Genomic DNA, 16,545 nt, shown 5'->3' on the forward strand with positions numbered 1-16,545 from the left:
TCCCTGGCTGTTTTGGTTTCCTTAGTTTTAATAGAAAATCAACACTAAATGGAGAGGTTATATTCTCCAAAAGCTGAACTGATAGAAACACTCATAAGAAGATGTATTAGATCTCGGTTATGATTAAGCCAAGTTAGAACTAAGGCAGACAGCCTTAGATATAGAGGGGAATGAAATACAAACTTGTCTCTCAAGACAGATATTAGTTCCAGTGCAGTTAGATTTTTAAGTTAGATTGAAACGTTAAAATATAGGAGAGTTATGATGCATTACCAACACCTGTACTGGAAGTGTGAAAAGAAAATCCCATATGAAGATAAACTTTGATCATGTGGGAAGGGTCCTTTGAAAAAATATTTTTTCCTTATATTGTATTTTTTATAAGGACATCTGCCCATGATATATATCCCTTTAATAGTTATGCTTCCCGGACATTCAGAGACATTCCATTTTCGATATTGTTGGATCAGGATGAAATAATCTCTAAATGTCTTAAATGTCTCTAAATATTGTTATAATCCCTATAGAATCCTCACTGAGATGACTGCTTCATATTAATAGTTTTGCTATGGCTCATAGTTTTAGCAGTTGAAATAATAAAGTCAAAATCCCAAACCTGTCTTTACCAAGAGGAGGAAGTAATGAGTGTTGGTAATTGGAGACTGTCTCCTGAAAAGGACCAAAGCAATCATCTTTCAGAACAATACAGAGTCAAGAAAAGTATGCTAGAGTACACTTCTGGGGCACATATTTGGTATGTTTCTCTTTATACCCCCTGACAATTATCCTTTTCTATTGATCCACATGGGAAAAATGGCATAGCTAGACACAGCATTGAAAATATTGCAAAGGACTATGCAAAAGATTCAAGGAGTGGGGAAATAGGTGGCATTTTCTTCACTTCTTCTAGGTGGCTCAGAAAGAAAGAATAAGATATGGGAAGCGAAGAACTGACTATGCAGATGGGCCAATAGGGATGGTTTCAATTCTTCAGTAAGAGATATGGTTCTGCAATGAAGGACTCTTGGCAAGAGTTGGGCTGCATCTCAAGAAGGCCGAGAAGAATATGTTTGGAAGGCACCTTGATAATTGATCTAGAGGGCTTTAAACTGAATCTGTGAGACAAAGAGAAGAATGCCCGGAAAGTAGGCACTAGAAGCAGAACTGGGAGGCATATGCAAAGTAGGGAGTCACCCAATAATGATCAAATAGAGAAGATCTGGTTGAAGAGGTGAAAGCTGTGGGAACTTTGGGAGGAAGCTAATATTACAGAAAGAGAAATTGTAGGATAGTTTTATGTGCACACTAGATTTCAGGAGAGCCCATTCCAGCAAGCTTAGAAAAGCATGAGGTAGTACATGGACAAAGGAAAGAGGGAGTGGTAATGCAGGGTACACTTAGGGAGTACCTGGCTATTATGAATGAATTTTAAGTCTCAGGAACCAGCTCAGTTACATCAGAAAATCACAAAGAAGCTTATGGATATCTTTTTCTTGTTCTCTGAGAAATCATGGAGGACAAACATATTGCCAGGAGATTGAAGTACCTGTCTTCAAAAAAGGGAAAAAGCAAAACCTAGGTCATTGCAGATGAGTCACCCTGAGATAGATACTGGGCAACATTCTGTATCAGATTATTTATCAGTCTGTGAGCTAAATAATAATAAAAAAAATCGCTTGGCAGGAGTCAGCATGGGTTTATCAAGGACAAGTCATGTCAGACCAACTGGTTTTTTTGATAGAGTGACCACAGGAATACAGTGGACTTAGTGTATCATGACTTAATCAATTTTCTATGAAATCCTAGTAGAGAAGACGACAACACATGAGTGGCCTATACTACCATTAAATGGAGCTAGTTAAATTATTATACTCAGTGTTTGTCATGGCTGCATTGACAGTGTCAGGATTTAGGAGCATCTTGAGAAGCTGGAACATTTGACAAAACCCAGCAAAATGAATTTCATAAGGGAGAAATGTAAACTCCTCTATTTGAGTAGGAAAAAAATCAAAGCCATGAGTATAGGACAGGGGAAATGATTATACTGTGCAGTGGGCAGAAATGGATATGATCATGATCTGGGTCTCTTGGTAGATCACAAGCTGAACATTGGACAAAAGTATGATGTAGCTCAAAAGAAGGCAAATGCAATTCACTATACTTTAGGAAGGACATTGACAGACTGGAGCATGTTCAGTGGAGATCAAGCAAGATGATAAGGGGGCTGGAATAAAAAAAAAAATAACGATGCATGGTTGGATGATTGGGTACATCTAGCCTGGAAAAGACTGCATGATGCTATATAGCTACCTTCAAGTATATAAAGGGCTGCCATATAGAAAATGGGGCAGAATCGTTCGAAGTTTTTCCTGAAGATCAGACAAGAAACAATGGGTTTGAATTACAAGGAAGTAGATTTTGGTTGGATATTGAAAAACATTTTCTAGCATTAAGAGCTGTTCAGCAATGAACCAAGCTGCCATGGGAGATGGTAGACTTATTGGAGGTGTTTAAAGAGTGTTTGGGTGGCCATCGGTCCGAGATGCTGAGGTAATGATTCCTGCACTGGACAAGAAGTTGGACTACAGTACAAGATCTCCAAGCTCCCTTCTAACTCTTACTTTCTGTGATGCTATGAAAGAAATACAAAAAGAACATTATATGTGGAAATATGCGCATGAACCTCAAATGATCACAGCTACTTGTTCCTAATTCCATGTTGTTTTCTGAATATATGCAACTCCATTGTATATTTCTAAACAATCCAGAAAGTTTCTATTACTTAGCACTGGATTTTTTTTAATGTACATTCCCAAGGTTATGGGAAACATTCCATTGAATTATACCTCTGGAAAGCACAACTGTCAGCGATTGTCTGCTATTAGGGAAAACATTTTACAGATTGGGGAAAGTAGTATATTTGTCATTGTAAAATGACTGAACTCCAGCATATTTAATATAAGAAAATCCTTGACAATATCCATAAGAAAGTCAACACACACACACACACACACACACACACACACACACATTAGGATCTTGCTTGTATTTTTAGAGGCTAGTCTTGTTAGAGTACTTCCTGCATGAGTGAACGTAATTATACTTTCTAATAAGAATAGCTTCAAAACAAACAAACAGTAAACTCCCTCCTTGCAAATTATTAAACAAGGATAGTGGAACAAAGTGTACCTTCACTCACAGCTGACAGTGATCTAAATCATTGTTGCTGTCAGGTTCAGCCCAAGAACCACAGTGAGACAAATCCAGGAACAGTTCAGTTACTTTATTAGCTTACACCTATTAGACAGAATCTCGCCAGACTAACTCTAACCCCTAACGACAGGAACAAAACACTCCAAATTCCTTAGGGTGGTGCCAGTCTCCTTCTCTTCACTTTCACACACTCTGGCTGAGGGCTTGTAACGAGCTGCCGCCTGTTGTTCCCAAATCCAGTAACTTTCCTTGCAACCAATATTGATTCAAAAGAAAGTTCATTTATTGAGAATAAGTGTACAGATCCAAAGCATTGCTAAGACTGAGCAAAAGCGCGCCAAGAGTTGTTTTTCTTACTTTACCCCCCCCCCCCTTCATCTCCCTTAGTTCTTGGTCTTCTGATTCCCTTGCTGGTACGACCTTGCACATTCCAGTGCCTGTGATAAGGAGCCATCGGCTTTTAACGGTTTCTCATTCCTTCTCCCCCCCTCCTTTTCCAATGGCAGAACCGCAGCATGTAAAAAGCAATTTCTAAACTAGCCATATAACAATCTATTATAAAATCTTGCGAGGATTCTGACAGGGCTGAGGGGATGCTTGGGATTCCTCTCCCCATCCCTATGACCTTGGACCTCCTCACTCATGTCTTCCATCACAGTTGCCCAGCTACAAGTGAGGGCTGAGGAAAAGAGTTCAGAAAGTCAGATAGGCTAATAAGCTTTTATTCATGGAGAGAAAGGCTTAGGGTTAGAGTTTATAATAAAATATCTTATATGCCTTGGTAAAGGCCAAAAGGCTATGGGTTTCACATATATCAGTGGACAATGTGTCCCAGAGGAGGGGGTGGGGGCAACTATGGAGAAGGAGAGTTGCTGAACCATAACACCTTCACCTTGGGTAGGCTAGGGACTCTCAGTTTCTACTCCCTGAAAAAGTGCACAGGGTGGACCAAACTTGCATGGGCATGTAGTAGTTTATATGTGATAACCTAACTTTGAATTGGACCTGTAAACAAAATGGCAGCCAATACAGTCCCTGAAGCATAAGCATTATGACTGCTAAATCTAGAACCTCTAGTTAATAGTCAGGCTGCTGCATTTCGGACCAATAGTAGGTTCTGAGTAGTCTTCAAAGGCATAAGACCCAAATGCTGTGGGTATTGCAGTAGACTAATAATCAGGTAATGAGAGCATGAATCACTGTCATTACAGCCTCCCATTCCTAAAAGGCCTGCAAATGGTACATTTGATCCAAATAAAAATCCATAAGAAAAATGTCTACTTATATCTACATAATGTGTTTTAGTCACATAAAGTTAAATACTTTTACAAGCTTCATTGATTTCAGTGACAATGAATGCACATCTCCCCACCTAGACTTAAAATCAATATTTTTAAAAATTGTTTGAACTGTGGGCAATAAATATAAAAGCCCTTTGTTCAGTCCAACCCCAATTGCTCTAATTTACCTTGCAAAGATTTAGGAACATGTTGTTCATGGAGCTTCTTTTTGTAAACAAAATAAGTATAAAATAGAAAAGAAAATGAAAATGTCATTCAAGGAAAACAGCAAGAACTATAAACAGAATATTTTTATTCTCCATTCCCACTTGAAAAATAATCTATTCTAGTCTGCTGTCCCTTTGATTCAAAGTACTTGTGATTGGAAGATCATCAAAGCTAGCTGTTGGTGATTATACTACTGGCAGGAACATAATACAGTATTTAAACTCAAGTGAAAGTGCAATTTTTAAAATTTTATTGTATTCCTATTGATGAAGTTGTCTTTTTATCTTGATTCCTTTTCCATCAAGCTAACTCAAGAGAAGGCTTTATTCTACCTCTGCCAATTATTACTGGGAAGGATTCAGATGGAGTTGAGAAGCAATACCATGTTTTTTAGCCTCTCACAAGCCATCTGATAATAAAAAGCATTATGTAAGCCAAAACCTGAACTAAAATTTTGTGCAGACTGGGAATTAAGCCTTGTGATGAGATATGCAGTTGTGATCTGAGATGCAGGTATAGATATCACAGTCTGTTTCTCCAAATATGAAATGGCCTTGCAGGCCATGTAAGCAGGAATTGACTTGGAGGGGAGGGCAAGGCTGAGTGTAAACTAGTGCAGGATTATTCAAGTTTTCCATTTGATTTATTTATTTAATTTTATTTATTTATTCATTGGATTTCTCTCCCGCCCATCTCCCCTACAACAGGGGACTCTGGGCGGGTTACAAAGAGATTAAAACTATAAATATATATAAAATACATCCCATATATACAATTAAAACAGTACTAGAAGCAAATTACCTACTTTACACGGCAAGTAGGTAATTTCTTGGGGAGTTGTTGAGAATTGGAATACTCTTAAAATCCTGAAATACATTGTAGCTCATTCTGCAATAGGTTGGAATTGAGAGCTCATGATGACACTTTTTGGGTTCTTTGGAATTGAGCCTTGCTTACAGAACATTAAGGACATCTGCAAGAAGGAGTTCTGATTTAGGAAGAATACACAAGAAGTCACCTTTTTTGGTAAATGTTATCTACCTTTCCCCTTCTTAGATGTCAATCATACTTAAGGACTTTGCCAGGACACCATGACTCAAATTACTGGGAATACAGTAATGAAGGTGTAAAGGAACTAAGTAAATCTGAAATCTTTTTATGCCAGGGCCAATAAAATCCCATAAATATATTATATGCTCCAGTTCTAATACCAAAGGACAAAAGAGCTTAGTAAGAACACTGAGATTTGGACCAGCAAGTTGTTCTTGATAGCAAGATCAGCTAATCATCAAACAATGAGCAAAGATTTGTTACAGGGCTTACCATGATATGGTCAGCCATTTGAGGTAGTCCAGACAAGAAGCACAAATCATGGGTACTAACACTACCTTTATTGTAAGGTGTAGTAACAGAATCCTGTAAGTCTGAAAGCGTCTCCCCCCCTTTACTTTTACTTTCCAGAAAACTAGGGAGGGTCCCTTCTGAGACACTTCCCATTCACCCTCTATTTCTATGGGCTGAAATACCTTTTGTATTTGACGGTTCTCTAGTCTGTGGCTCTTCTCCTCTCTCCCAAGGTCATTCCCACATGCCATCACAAGACATTAAACTCAGGCCAGAATCTTGCAGCCAACAAGCACATATAGCACTGACAGAGGAATTCCTTATGTGCACTGAGCTAAGAAACAATGCATCTCTTCTATCCCCCATGATCACACCCTTCCAACATAATTTCATGGCTTTTTTAATTTTAATTTTTGGTTTTTTGTATAATTTTACTCAATACAATGTCCTATGTTTATTGTTCCTGTAATGGTTTCAGATCTAAAGGGCTTAAGGCCAGATCCTGTGCTTGCTTTGCATGTCTGTAATAATTTTTCTTTCACTCTTGAGTGAGCATCCTATATTGTGTACAATCCCCCCCCCCCCATTCACTACAGGCAAGCATCAGAAATTGAATCTGGAGATGGAAACAATCTTTTGGCCACGGATAGAAACAGTATGGGAATATGGTTTAATTTCATGCATATATAAATATAGTTTGGCAGTGACATTATGCCAAGTGTCCTGGGATTGTTGCAGGCTGGGGTTTATGAACTAATCTATTTTTCAGTTCGTTTGTGCTTTGCACACAGCAGACAAATGTCAGGTTTTCAATGCAGATAATTGAATAAAAGAAAAATACACTGGAGCTTTATTAGTCCCATGGATTTCAGTTTTACAGAGGTAGTCAAAGTGCTGAATAACAGCTTGGTTATGCACCCACTGGAGCTGAAAAAAAGGAAAAAAGTTTTTACTTCATGTTTATATTCATTATGAGTACTTTAAAAACATGAACAATCTTGTAATTCTTTGGTTTTTGTTTTCTTCTTGGTGATTGCCTGAGAGTACATAATAATGTCAGTGGTGTGGAAAAGGTTAGCCAAATTCTACTAAAACAAGCAAAATTCAAAACCTATTTTGTGAAGCTGGCTTGTACATGTAGGGAACTGCTGGAGCTGGCCAGAAAAGCTACTTCTTCCTCATGATGCAAGGCAAACCAGGGGAAAGTAAGTGGCAGACTAATCTATAATAGAGGGGATGGCCACTCGCCCAAAAACATTGAGAACAACACAGAAGAGCAGCAGGAAGATTGGAAAGAATGGAAGAGGTTGTCAGTCAGCAATAGTAGAATGTAAAGCAGAACAGACAAGAAAAAAATAGACCTTGGCAGAAAGATTAGAATAGAAAAGGGAAGGGAAGGGAAGGGAAGGGAAGGGAAGGGAAGGGAAGGGAAGGGAAGGGAAGGGAAGGGAAGGGAAGGGAAGGAGGCATGGTCAGCTAAGAATAAATGAAGGGACATGGCTGAAAGAAAGTCAGGAGTAAGAAATAGGAGAGTAAGATGGCAAAGCCATCAAGGCAGGAGAAAGGATTCATGGTTCTTTGCATGTGCCTTGGGATTTTTTTAATGTAACTTAGTCCAAGAAAAGTACAAGTACTTCCAAGAAAAAGCTTGAAGAAATGAGTCAACCATCTAACAGAGAGACATTAATCCACCCACGTAGCATGAGCTATATGTGTCATTGTACTTAACTTGACATCAAGCCCACAGTTTACATCATCATGTAGCTACAGTCAAGTGCCCAAGGTATATAGCTAGTGGAAACAAATCTTAATAGCAAAAGAATAAAAGGAACAGGTATAAGAGGAAACCTTGAGATCTAAAGGAAAAAGCCCAAAGTTATTGTTTTATTAATTTTATTGCAGTGCTAAATTGTAGATAGAAGGAAAAAATGAGGTAAACACTTTAGATAATCATCTTCATCTAGGTATGATTCTGAGGGTCATCAGAGAGGTATGATAATAGCTCTGTACTTTCACCAACAAGATAGATATTCTGTCAAAATGTTATGACTGCTACATAGGATGGACACATCATTTTCAGATAAAGAGCTGCATTGATACAGCTGAGAATAGTCACATCTTTGCACCTAATTCTATAAAAATAACACAATACTTTAATTATTTTCCAGGCTTGATAAAAGACACATACTTTTAATTTTAAGTGCAGTTGTACTAGGTTACCTTTTATAACAAAGTTTTTTTCTGCATAAAAAGTACAATATTGCTTTGATATAAAGACAATGCTCACTGCCTGTACATTAATTAGCCACTGTATTATTTTTAAGAGTAAAGAGAAGTGGTATGGGCAATTTGAATAAAAATGATAATATCTGAGTGGTGCCTGGTATAATTGCAAATATCTGACTAGCTTTGAATCTAAGCCCAAATGGATTCTGCTGCATTCCTTCCTAAAAGTGTTTCTTAATTATTTCAATTAGGAGCACATTTTAGTTTAAAAATAAAAGCCCAATTATAGTTTGCAGTATTTGTGATGGCTTTTTTCCAGCAATAGGAAAATCAATGAGAAAAATTAAGAATTACGTGCCTTGGAATGCAAATTCTGGAACAACTAAAAGTTTTAGATTTTAATTTAAATTGGGATAATATATTTAGATTAAATAAAGAAAACATAACCTCAGCCATGTATTTCTAAACAAAACAAACAGCTTTCCCATAGTATTCAAAAGTGTTCAAAGCCTAGGCTTTATGATATAGCATTTTGATAGACTTGAAAGGTTTATATTATTATCAGCTTACATTTTCATAAAGAAAATGTTCCCAATGTCAAGTTGCTTTCCCTGGAAATCTGTTCATCTGGTGGAAAAGCGGATGCCGCTGCCGCCGCCGCCCCCCCCACCCCCTGCTCTTCCTCCTCCTCCCCCTCCCACCTTTGCTTGTGGGAATCCAGCAGGGAAGGTTGCTGTGCGATGCTGCAATCGTCATAATTGCGAGCTGGTTGCCAAGCGCCCAAACTACAAACACATGACCATGGCAACACTGTGACAGCCACAACTTTGAGGACTGGTTGTAAGTCCCCCTCATTTAGTGCTGTTGTAACCTTGAACAGTCACTGAACAAGTGGTTGTAACCTGAGGATTACTGGTACCTAGTGATGCTTTCCTAATATATACCAGAAATTTACCCGATATGCATTTGTCAAGTTGAAAAAAAATGACACTGAGTTAATGAATGAGGATCATGTCTTATCCGTCAACATGAATGTATGAAGAAATAGAGTGGCATGGATTAATTAATTACTAGGGCTTGCCTCCTACCTCAGTCTCAAGAGTTTAAGTGGCTTACAGTAAACATAGCACAAACTAAATAACTAACGTAATAAAAAGAAACACTATTCTCAATCAAATGAGTGAAATGTACAGCCTCATGAACAGAAGGCAGATCACGGACACACAGTAATTCATACCATGATTGCCTTCTGCTTCAAGATTGGCAGGTGTGCACACATTGTGCCTTCTGCATGAAGAGGGCGAGGATGCAGTCCAAAACAGAAACATCTGCTTATGAATTTTTAATCCTCATTTCCCCTGTAAAGTATTTTTAGGACTGGTAATGCTGTCTATTGACAAATAACATTCTATGAGTATTTGAAAACAGTTCATTAATACTGTCCATTTATACAAAAGATTAATTCTTACAACAGCTCTACAATCCTACAAATGTGAAGGAGAAGTTCCTTGTGTCTGGACCGTGTGTGGAATTAGGACTCCATTGCTGGTCCCTGTCAGTTTTTCATGTATTCCCTCATAAGGCTATTCCACTTGTGTCTGTATTTTCAAAAAGTGACTTTAGTAAGGCTGTCCTCAGAGCTAGCTGTAGATTAAGGCCAAGTAGGCACTGGCCTAGGGGCGCCATGACTTGGGGGACGCTGTAATGTGATTTCAAAAACACTTGTCTGTGCACATGTCAGTTTTCACTCCAGTCGACCCCCGCTGCTTTTGTTCACAGTACGCAATCAGACAGCTTGGGAAGTGGATGGCTTTCCCATTTCTCTCCAGATATTTTGATCTGTAAAAAAAATATGGATTCTCATATCCAGCAATTATAATCACCTCTGCGCACTACAATAATTGCCTGAATTTTTAAAAGTTGGTATGTATGTAAATAATTTTGGTAATTTTTGTAATGTAATACATAAATAGACAAATTTCTTGGAGAGGACACCATTAGTCCATGTGGCCTAGGGATGTCATATCCCCTTGAGCTGTCCTTGGCTATCTTCACTCAGAAGGAATGCTTTAGATCTCATGAAAAGCCTCCTTTTCACTGCAGCAGCTCAGCTTTCCCCCCCCCCCAGGCTTCTGTGTGGCTGCTTTAATGAACCCCAAGTTTTTCCTCACCTCGGTCCAATTTCTTTTAAATCATTAATGAAGCAGGAGCAACCCTAAAAGTTAAAATTATTTTAAATATTGTTTCACAGTGTGTAACATTTGCATGTATAGTGAACAAATATATATTGCTCACAATGAACAGTATGTTGGTTAAAATGCATGTTGCTTAAGATGTATTTTCCTATGGACATCTTCAATGCTTCTGAGCCAAGAACTATAACAATAACAATGCAGAAATGTATGATCTGAAAGTGCATTCCAATTTCTTTTTTGTTTTAACTGTAGAAAATGTGAATCAAGTAACTTGCTTAAAATGTGCATTGAACCTGACCCAGAAAGTTCCTCTATGTGGGTAAAGTGTCCCTGAAGATAAAGCGAGCTTTGGAAGTCTTTGAAGGTTGTACACTAGAGGGAACCAGAAGGAACACAAAATTACAGTTAAAGGAGAAGAACACTTAAATTTGACTTACTGATACAGAATGGAGCAAAATATTTTAACACTGGACATATTGAAGGATATTTTTAAACAATGAACCCAGAAATTAATGTTAAGAGTGTCTGCCTCTATAGATAGACTGTGTTTAAAAGATGTTATGTTAAGTTTTACTGGACAAGACTCACACTGATCTGAAAATGGATTTAAAGATGACAGGCTACAAAAATGATATGGAAAAGATGCTGCACTGGACATACCAATGAACTTCCTGATATCTTAATAATAAAAAGGGATGTACAAATAACAAACCAAAAGAGTGACCTGGATAAATTTCCTATATTGGATTGACAAAACAGACTTGTTAAAGCTTTGAAGAATTTTGTGAGAAGGGACAAAGAAAAAATGAAAAGAAATCAAGTTCTGGGATATTATTTGAAGGGACTAAAGATCAAGATTGTTAAAAATAAAAGGTAGGAATATAAAGTTGGTTTATTTGATCAAGGTTAAAATAGATAGGTTGTTATCCCTTAATGGACTTTTACTGACATCAGGACTGTATGACTAGGCTTTAAGGATTTCTTTATAGAAAAAGATGGGATATGGGAAGAAGAAATCATTTCTTGTATTTTAAGAGAAGGTGATAAGTTATTAAAATTGTTTATACTTGTGGTGATGAAGGGGGAAGTCATTTCTTTATATATTTCTTTTGTTTACTGTATTCTTATTTTTTCTTTCTTTTCCATTTTTCTATTTTTTCTTTCCATCCTTTTATTTTTTTAGTTTGTATTAGTTTTTATCTTTTTAATTATAATTTTTAATAAAATTACTATCGAAAAAAACAAAATCTCCACTTCGAGCTCACTTTAGCTACAAATCTTCAGGCCACATAGAAGCTTGAATTCCTAATAAAGCACCCTAAACTCATAGCAGAGATTAAGTCGGAAAACAGGAACTTTCAGAAGAAACATGCACATAGACTAACACACTTTCAGGAAATAAGCTTATTTCACTCTGATAACTGCCTGAGGTAAAATTTACTTGTTACAAAAGCATTTAATTCTGTAAAGGGTATCATGACCTTTTATGAACCCAGACAAACAACACAAGTACTATAAAGCTCTGCTTTTATTAGATCTGGGATTTGGAAGACAAGACTATTTGAGAATCCTTGTCTAAACATCACGTCAGTGCTCCAGTGTAGCAATTAAAAGGGCTATAGAGACAAATAGATTAAAAGGTTGGAAGTTTCTTCTTCTTTCTTAGGCTAAAAAATACGACAGTTCATGGACCAGTTGTGATATATTATTGCTTAATACTTTTCCTAATGGAAACTCCTGCTTATTAAATAGCTAATTAGTTTTTAGTAGGATGGAACCAAAATTGCTTTATCTCATTTCAGTTGTGATTTAATGCGGTCAGAATGTCTCTGTGGTCCACAGTGGACTTATCCCTGTAAGCCAAATCCACACTACTTTCCATCATAGTGCTTTGAAGAGTGAGTATGGAGTAGAAGTACTTATGTGTGGTCTTTCAAGGACAAGAAGTATTAACAGCAAAAGTGTTATACTAGAGCTGGACTGAATGGAACATTAATAGTGGCCTATTAAAGCCATCAGACATTAGGGGACAATTGATAGCAAGAGAGAAACATTTAGCCTGGGAGTAGGAAGTCAGATATTGAACATGAATGCTATCTGGCTAGAAGGAAAGGTTCTGGAAGCCAGCCGATTTACTTTGGTAGGTGAAAGGCAAAATGGGTCTTCAACCTAAACAAGGATTGACTTAGTCCCATCATCATTGACACCTCCCTCCCCAAGTGATTTTGCATGTTTCCTATGGAATCCAAAATATATAAGTGTTTATACATAGGCTTCTTTGTGTAGATGCCCATGTTCCAATGGCTCTATTCCATAATAACTGAACACCTCCAGATTCAAACCACTTGGGCCCTATGCCATAATAATTAGGTGGCCAATTTTCTCAGAGGTGGAGTCTACAAATGGAAGTTTCAACCCTCCCTTCCCAGCATACTGCAGTGACAATTACTATTCTTATAGCTTCCTTCTAGTCATGTTGAATGGGCTGCATGTATCAGCAGCCCTGATTTGATTTGAACTGGAGATTTAAATTCAAAGAGGACACAATTTGGTTTGTGGTCTGAAGGCCTCAAATATCGAGCTGATTCAATATTCAATGTGAAGAAATAAAAGATTATACATTAAAGACCATCAAAATGCTTACAGATACTTCATTTTGTAAGTAATTAAAGGAATAGGGATAGTTGACTCTTTAGAGGAGATTGTCCTTGTGAAGTTTTAGCTGAGTACATTCAGGAGTTTCTCTGGAATATATTTTGAAATGTTCTCCTGCATCTCTTTTAAGGCAAAGATAACAAGGAAAAGGAAAGGAGAGCACAGTTAAAGTTCCAAACCCATGTTGAATCAATGCAGCAAATGCCCTATTCCAACTTAAAAATAACAGTTTTCAAAAATGGTTTAAAAGAGGTCTTTATTTTCAATTTACTTTTTTAGGGTGCCAGAATTAAATTAGCTTGATAAAAAGCTAAATAGAATTTAGGGATAGTCAACTAGAATAGCACTTCTTAGGCTTAAAGGACAGGCCAAGAGAGATGGTGACAAGTTGTGCAATCAAATGATAAAGCACACTGAGTGTTAATATTTCCATGTGAAAATGAACCCACATAGTGCAATTGATCACTAAAAGCACATTGCCAAAAATGTATGGAATAATCCTACCAAGTGTAATGTGTATAACTAGAGTTATAGGGTACTTTAATCCAATAGGCAAAGCCTGAAAAGCATGCTTTGTGTTTTATAGCCTTATCATTAAGCACAGAACAGCTGTAAGCACACATCTAGGAACTAGACAAGGAAATAACTTTTCCATTGAAGAGAAGAACCAAAGTTCAAAATCTAAGCAGGTCAACATTTTACTTTTGCAAACTTGGAAAGTTCCATTACCCATTTGCTTAATGAACGGTTTTGAAAAACTGCCTGATATAATCAAAAGTTAGCAAAAAGGCTGAACAAAATCCCATGAGTGACTTTTTGAGGCACTTTATTCCAGTCTTTGCTATTGATAGAATAAGAGCATCATTGGTATATAATATCAAAGGTATCCTATGTTCTGCCAATCTAGGTAGATGAAAGCAACATAAATCTTCCCCTGAAAGTGTAATATGTTTGCAACACACTTGTGATATATTACACTTGTAATTCATTAAAATAAAACAGTGGTTTAAAGTTGACTTTCTCTTCCTAAAACCAGCTTGCTCAAGACCTAGCACCTGGGCAATATCAATTCAGATATTTAGAGTTTGGCTAAGGTACAACTGGCTTACAGTTTTCTAATTACTGATAGCAAATTAAAATGCCTGTAAGGGCAGAAACATTTTGCCAGGGAAGACTGGCAAAAAAAGAAAAAAAATTGAGTCCAAAATGGGATAGATTCAGCCCAGGGCTATACTGGAAAAAAAAATTCCAGAAAAGAATTGCCTGATGCATCCCTGTGGGAAAGGCAATTGGTAATCACTCCGAATACTACTGACTGCTCTATTCTTAAGCCACCTCCCTTCTGCATCCAGTCACATGACCCAAGGCGGAGTTGTTATGAATGGGTTGTAAAGAATTCTGGAAGCCATTCTTTGCATGCTTTCCCTCCCTGTTGTAATTAGGAAAAATTAATTATAAGTTGTGTCCAAGATGAACAAAAGAACCCATTATGAATAATGTTGTCAAAATGAGTGCCTATCAAGAAACACTGGCTTTCAGGAATATTAGGATGAAGCAGGGATGCTTTTCTAGGTTTCAAACAGAAATCCAGATTTTTCTCATATTGGGTTATAGGATATCAGGTTGGAAGATTATGGAGTTTCTGAATTTTCAGTAACAAAGACTCTGGCGTCAATAACTTTGTAGTATACAGTAATTCAAATTTTAGAGAAAGATGAGTCCCAGATTCTAGAAGTCTATTGTTATCCTTTCAACTAGAAAGCTATCCAAACTCCTGACACTGTTTCACAGAACATCTTGGTGTTATTAGTCAAGGAGGAAGTACCCAAAAACGTTGAGCACTTTTGCAAGTTAAGGTTCTTTTTCTTACTGATTGAAGGCATGTAATATATGTAGTTTGAGCTTGTAATATACTAAGGGCTGTGAGAATCTTCACATCTCTATAACAGATGATCAATCTCAGTTGCTTTTAGGTCTCACCACATGCCATCAAACCAGGCATGGGAGGGCTACCTCCCACAAGAAGGTGACTGATTAGCAACGAGTCAAACAACATAGGGCTATCCAAAGACCAGAAGCATCAGTCACTGCTGCTTGAGGTGCCCAGTTTGAGAGGAACTGAAGAACACATCAGGCTTGGAATATACATCCTGAAGTCACTGCAATCTCCTGTGCCAATAAACAAGTACCAAAGAAGAATGCTGTGGATTTAGAGTCAGACAGAAGTTTGAAGAAGCCAAGAAACTGAGTATCAGAAGTAAATGGTCACTTTTGGTTTGGCAATTCACGGAAAAGCTATGGATGGAAGAAAGAACACTGTAGAAATCAAAGCATAATCCACGTGCTTTGCCAGTTAGTTTAAAATAAGAATTCCTATTCAGTATGATAAAGGCTGGATTGAAGAATAATTCGGCAAAATGAAATTAAAGGTTCTTAGAGCATCTCTCATGATTGATTCAAGCCTTAAATTAAAAGAAAACAACGTATTGTAACCAAGACCTAGTTTAGCACTGAAACCACCCATTAAGATTAGAGAAGTCAGATTAATGGCATATTGTTCTAAAATGTCCATTCTTTCCTAATTTATTGTTTAGAAAGAAGAAGCATATAAATATTGATACAAAAATAGTTGTCCCAAGCTTACTTAAGCTTGGCAGCACAATTTAATTACAGTAAAAAGCCAGTTCACAGTAGTCTAGAAGATAGTAAAATTGAATAAAGCCAAACCACATTTGATTTTCCTCATTCTCTGATTGTGATAGCATTTATTATGACTGTGTAAAGTAAATCTTGTAGAACCTCAGGTCTCCTGACTTTATAAAATCATCAAGTGATTTTTTTTTTAATAAACTAGAACTGCACTGTTCCTTGCCTTGGATGCAAAAAAAAAAAAAAAAAGTGATTTTATCCAAGGAAATTTAAGGGAATATTCAGAAACCAGAGTTAGGGTCTAAAGAGGTTGTGTTAAAGGAAGACATAATTAAGATATTCAGTTAATTTAGTTCCTTGGTTACATTATGAAAAAAATGCTTCTTTAACTTTAGAGGGAACTGTTAAATCCAACTGATGGTAAAGGAAGGGAACAAAAGTAATGGAATTAACTGAAGGTAAAACAAAGTTAAATTCTCATGTAGGAGAAAATTCTATTTCCATTCTTAAACAACAGTATATACTGCTAATTCCGTTTTCTGAATAATTGCTGCTAGTCTTTTGATCAGCCTTATGTTCAACCCATCTGATCCATGCCAACATACCTCAGGTTTTTACTCTGATGAATTAAAAATATTTCTCATTGCTGTCAGTTCTATAGTATTGCTATCTATGTCTGGGAAGACAATTTCATAAAAGTGTATAACCATATTTTGAGAGCCACAAAGTTTAGGTTACCAGCAAAATTTAATGTA

This window comes from Python bivittatus, unplaced genomic scaffold (assembly GCF_059951505.1).
Source record: "Python bivittatus isolate LINGU-HERP-01145 unplaced genomic scaffold, Pbiv_v1 ctg000350_np1212, whole genome shotgun sequence".
Classification (NCBI taxonomy): Eukaryota; Metazoa; Chordata; class Lepidosauria; order Squamata; family Pythonidae; genus Python; species Python bivittatus.